Here is a 6,000-nt window from a genome sequence, read left to right on the forward strand (position 1 = left end):
TGAATCCTTCTCAGAATACCACAGACAAGGTTTAGACCTTCCGGATTCTCAAGAATGCCGCCATTAATTCTAGCTTATACCACGAAAATTCTGATTAAGGAATCCAAGAGATATCCACTCAATCCTTGTTTGCATGTAGAACGGAAGTGGTTGTCAGGCACGCATTCATAAGTGAGAATGATGATGAGCGTCACATAATCATCACATTCATCATGTTCTTGGGTGCAAATAAATATCTTAGAACAAGAATAAGCTGAATTGAATAGAAGAACAATAGTAATTGCATTAATACTCGAGGTACAGCAGAGCTCCACACCTTAATCTATGGTGTGTAGAAACTCCACCGTTGAAAATACATAAGAACAAGGTCTAGGCACGGCCGAGAGGCCAGCCCCCATGATCTAAGAACTAGACGTCCCAAGATGATCCTAAGATCTAAATTGATCCAAAGATGAAAATACAATAGCAAAAGGTCCTATTTATAGAGAACTAGTAGCTTAGGGTTTACAAATATGAGTAAATGACGTAAAAATCCACTTCCGGGCCCACTTGGTGTGTGCTTGGACTGAGCATTGAAGCTTCTATATGTAGAGACTTTTCTTGGAGTTAAACACCAGCTTTTGTGCCAGTTTGGTCATTTAACTCCCACTTCTGTGCCAGTTCCGGCGTTAAATGCCGGGCAGTCTTGAGCTGATTTGGAACGCCGGTTTGGGCCATCAAATCTCGGTCAAAGTATGGACTATTATATATTGCTGGAAAGCCCAGAATGTCTACTTTCCAACTCAATTGAGAACGCGCCAATTGGGCCTTTGTAGCTCCAGAAAATTCACTTCGAGTGCAGGGAGGTCAGAATCCAACAACATCTGTAGTCCTTTTTAGCCTTTGAATCAGATTTTTGCTCAGGTCCCTCAATTTCAGCCAGAAAGTACCTGAAATCACATAAAAACACACAAACTCATAGTAAAGTCCAGAAAAGTGAATTTTAAATAAAAACTAATAAAAATATAATAAAAACTAACTAAAACATACTAAAAACATACTAAAAACAATGCCAAAAAGCGTATAAATTATCCGCTCAACACAACACCAAACTTAAATTGTTGCTTGTCCCCAAGCAACTGAAAATCAGATAGGATAAAAAGAAGAGAATATAAAATGAATTCCAAAAACATCTATGAAGATCAGTATTAATTAGATGAGCGGGGCTTTTAGCTTTTTGCCTCTGAACAGTTTTGGCATCTCACTTTATCCTTTGAAGTTCAGAATGATTGGCTTCTATAGGAACTTAGAATCCAGATAGTATTATTGATTCTCCTAGTTAAGTATGATGATTCTTGAACATAGTTCTTTTATGAGTCTTGGCCGTGGCCCAAAACACTCTGTTTTTCAGTATTACCACCGGATACATCCATGCCACAGACACATAACTGGGTGAACCTTTTTAGATTGTGACTCAGCTTTGCTAGAGTCCCAATTAGAGGTGTCCAGGGTTCTTAAGCACACTCTTTTTGCTTCGGATCATGACTTTAACCGCTCAGTCTCAAGTTTTCACTTGACACCTTCACGCCACAAGCACATGGTTAGGGACAGCTTGGTTTAGCCGCTTAGGCCAGGATATTATTCCTGTGGGCCCTCCTATCCACTGATGCTCAAAGCCTTGGATCCTTTTTATTTTTACCCTTGCCTTTTGGTTTAAAGGTCTATTGGCTTTTTCTGCTTGCTCTTTCTTTTTCTTTCTCTCTTTTTTTTTCGCATATACTCCCTTTTTTTTGCAAGCTTTTCACTGCTTTTTCTTGCTTCAAGAATCAATTTGATGATTTTTCATATCCTCAGTAACATTTCTCCTTTTCCATCACTCTTTCAAGAGCCAACAATTTTAACATTCATGAACAACAAATTCAAAAGACATATGCACTGTTCAAGCATACATTCAGAAATCAAAATTATTGCCACCACATCAAAATAATTAATCTGTTATAAAATTTGAAATTCATGCAATTCTTCTTTTTTTCAATTAAGAACATTTTTCATTTAAGAAAGGTGATGGATTCATAGGACATTCATAACTTTAAGGCATAGACAATAAGACACTAATGATCATGTAATAAGACACAAACATAGATAAACATAAAGCATAATTTTCGAAAAACAGGAAAATAAAGAACAAGGAGATTAAAGAATGGATCCACCTTAGTGATGGCAGCTTGTTCTTCCTCTTGAAGATCTTATGGAGTGCTTGAGCTCCTCAGTGTCTCTTCCTTGTCTTTGTTGCTCCTCTCTCATGATTCTTTGATCTTCTTTAATCTCATGGAGGAGGATGGAATGTTCTTGGTGCTCCACCCTTAGTTGTCCCATGTTGGAACTCAATTCTCCTAGGGAGGTGTTGATTTGCTCCCAATAGTTTTATGGAGGAAAGTGCATCCCTTGAGGCATCTCCGTGATTTCATGATGAGGGATCTCCTCATGTCCATGAGTGGGGTCTCTTGTTTGCTCCATCATCTTCTTAGTGATGGGCTTGTCCTCATCAATGAGGATGTCTCCCTCTATGTTAATTCCAACTGAATTACAGAGGTGACAAATGAGATGAGGGAAGGCTAACCTTGCCAAGGTAGAGGACTTATCCGCCACCTTATAAAGTTCTTAGGATATAACCTCATGAACTTCTACTTCCTCTCCAATCATGATGCTATGAATCATGATAGCCCGGTCTATAGTAACTTCGGACCGGTTGCTAGTCGGAATGATTGAGCGTTGGATAAACTCCAACCATCCCCTAGCCACGGGGTTGAGGTCATGCCTTCTCAGTTGAACTGACTTCCATCTTGAATCTCTCTTCCATTGAGCGCCCTCTTCACAAATGTCTATGAGGACTTGGTCCAACCTTTAATCAAAGTTGACCCTTCTAGTGTAGGGGTGTTCATCTCCTTGCATCATGGGCAAGTTGAATACCAACCTTACATTTTTCGGACTAAAATCTAAGCATTTCCCCCGAACCGTTGTAAGCCAATTCTTTGGGTCCGGGTTCACACTTTGATCATGGTTCTTGGTGATCCATGCATTGGCATAGAACTCTTGAACCATTAAGATTCTGACTTGTTGAATGGGGTTGGTAAGAACTTCCCAACCTCTTCTTTGGATCTCATGTCGGATCTCCGGATATTCACTCTTTTTGAGTTTGAAAGGGACCTCGGGGATCACCTTCTTCATGGCCACAACGTCATAGAAATGGCCTTGATACACCCTTGAGATGAATCTCTCCATCTCCCATGACTCGGAGGTGGAAGCTTTTTCCTTCCCTTTTCCTCTTTCTAGAGGTTTCTCCGGCCTTAGGTGCCATAAATGGTTAACAAAAAGCAACGCTTTTACCACACCAAACTTAGAAGGTTTGCTCGTCCTCGAGCAAAAGAAGAAAGAAAGGAGTAGAAGAAGAAGAAAATTGAGGAGATGGAGGGGGCTTTGTGGTTCGGCCAAGGGGGAGAAGTATTGTTTAGGTTGTGTGAAAATGAAGGAGTGAAGAAGGGTTTATATAGGGGTGGAGATGGGGGTAGGGTTCGGCCATTATGGGTGGGTTTGGGAGGAAAAGTGGTTTGAATTTGGATGGTGAGATAGGTGGGGTTTTATGAAGGATGGATGTGAGTGGTGAAGAGAATGGTGGGATTTGATAGGTGAGGGGTTTTTGGGGAAGAGGTATTGAGGTGATTGGTGAATAGGTGAAGAAGAGAGAGAGTGGTGAGGTAGGTGGGGATCCTATAGGGTCCACAGATCCTAAGGTGTCAAGGATAGCTCATCCCTGCACCAAGTTGCTTGTAGAAACGCCCTTTCTGCCAATCCTGGCGTTAAACGCCGGGCCGCTACCCCTTTCTAGCGTTTAACGCCAGCTTCTTGCCCATTCCTGGTGTTAAACGCCAGTCTGGTGCCCCTTTCTGGCGTTAAATGCCCAGAATGGTACCAGATTGGGCGTTAAACGCCCATTTTGCTGTCTTCACTGCCGTTTAAACGCCAGCAAGTTTTCCTCCAGGGTGTGCTATTTTTTTCTGTTTTTCATTCTATTTTTTCTTTTTCAATTGATTTTGTGACTTCACATGATCATCAACCTACAGAAAACATAAAATAACAAAAGGAAATAGATAAATATAACATTGGGTTACCTCCCAACAAGCGCTTCTTTAATGTCAGTAGCTTGACAGTGGGCCCTCGTGGAGCCTCACAGATGTTCAGAGTAATGTTGGAACCTCCCAACACCAAACTTAGAGTTTGAATGTGGAGGTTCAACACCAAACTTAGAATTTGGTTGTGGCCTCCCAACACCAAACTTAGAGTTTGACTGTGGGGGCTCTGTTTGACTTTGTTTTGAGAGAAGCTCTTCATGCTTCCTCTCCATGGTTATAGAGGGATATCCTTGAGCCTTAAACACAAAGAATTCTTCATTCACTTGAATGATCAATTCTCCTCTGTCAACATCAATCACAGCCTTTGCTGTGCCTAGGAAGGGTCTGCCAAGGATGATGGGTTCATCCATGCACTTCCCAGTCTCTAGGACTATGAAATTAGCAAGGATGTAATGGTCTTCAATCTTTACCAGAACATCCTCTACAAGTCCATAAGCTTGTTTTCTTGAATTGCCTGCCATCTCTAGTGAGATTCTTGCAGCTTGTACCTCAAAGATCCTAGCTTCTCCATTACAGAGAGAGGCATGAGGTTTATGCTTGACCCTAGGTCACACAGAGCCTTCTTGAAGGTCATGGTGCCTACTATGCAAGGTATTGAGAACTTTCCAGGGTCCTGTCTCTTTTGAGGTAATCTCTGCCTAGTCAAGTCATCCAGTTTTTTGGTGAGCAAAGGGGGTTCGTCCTCCCAAGTCTCATTATCAAATAACTTGTCATTTAGCTTCATGATTACTCCAAGGTACTTAGCAACTTGCTCTTCAGTGACATCTTCATCCTCTTAAGAGGAAGAATACTCATCAGAGCTCATGAATGGCAGAAGTAAATCGAATGGAATCTCTATGGTCTCAGTGTGAGCCTCGGATTCCCATGGTTCCTCATTAGGGAACTCATTGGAGGCCAGTGGACGTCCATTGAGGTCTTCCTCAGTGGCGATCACTGCCTCTTCCTCCTCTCCAAATTCGGCCATGTTGATGGCCTTACACTCTCCTTTTGGATTCTCTTCTGTATTGCTTGGAAGAGTACTAGGAGGGAGTTCAGTAACTTTCTTACTCAGCTGACCCACTTGTGCCTCCAAGTTTCTAATGGAGGACCTTGTTTCAGTCATGAAACTTTGAGTGGTTTTGATTAGATCAGAGACAATGGTTGCTAAGTCAGAGTGGCTCTGCTTAGAATTCTCTGTCTATTTCTGAGAAGATGATGGAAAAGGCTTGCCATTGCTAAACCTGTTTCTTCCACCATTATTGTTGTTGAAACCTTGTTGAGGTCTCTCTTGATCCTTCCATGAGAGATTTGGATGATTTCTCCATGAAGGATTATAGGTGTTTCCATAGGGTTCTCCCATGTAATTCACCTCTTCCATTGATGGGTTCTCAGGATCATAAGCTTCTTCTTCAGATGAAGCGTCCTTAGTACTGCCTGGTGCAGCTTGCATTCCAGACAGACTTTGAGAAATCATATTGACTTGCTGAGTCAATATTTTGTTCTGAGCCAATATGGCATTCAGAGTATCAATCTCAAGAACTCCTTTCTTTTGATTCGTCCCATTGTTCACAGGATTCCTTTCAGAAGTGTACATGAATTGGTTATTTGCAACCATTTCAATGAGTTCTTGAGCTTCTGCAGGCGTCTTCTTCAGATGAAGAGATCCTCCAACAGAGCTATCCAATGACATCTTGGACAGTTCAGACAGACCATCATAGAAGATACTTATGATGCTCCATTCAGAAAGCATGTCAGAAGGACACTTTCTGATTAATTGTTTGTATCTTTCCCAAGCTTCATAGAGGGATTCACCTTCCTTCTGTCTGAAGGTTTGGACTTCCACTCTAAGCTT

The 6,000-nt window shown here is 41.6% G+C and overlaps 1 non-coding gene across 1 annotated transcript; it reads left to right on the top strand.

The window, feature by feature from the left end:
* The first annotated feature begins 5,892 nt into the window (after positions 1-5,892).
* Positions 5,893-6,000, top strand: LOC112704658 (small nucleolar RNA R71). The gene has a single exon (XR_003155272.1). It is a non-coding gene; the product is annotated as a small nucleolar RNA R71 (small nucleolar RNA).

This window comes from Arachis hypogaea, chromosome 7 (genome assembly GCF_003086295.3).
Source record: "Arachis hypogaea cultivar Tifrunner chromosome 7, arahy.Tifrunner.gnm2.J5K5, whole genome shotgun sequence".
Lineage (NCBI taxonomy): Eukaryota > Viridiplantae > Streptophyta > Magnoliopsida > Fabales > Fabaceae > Arachis > Arachis hypogaea.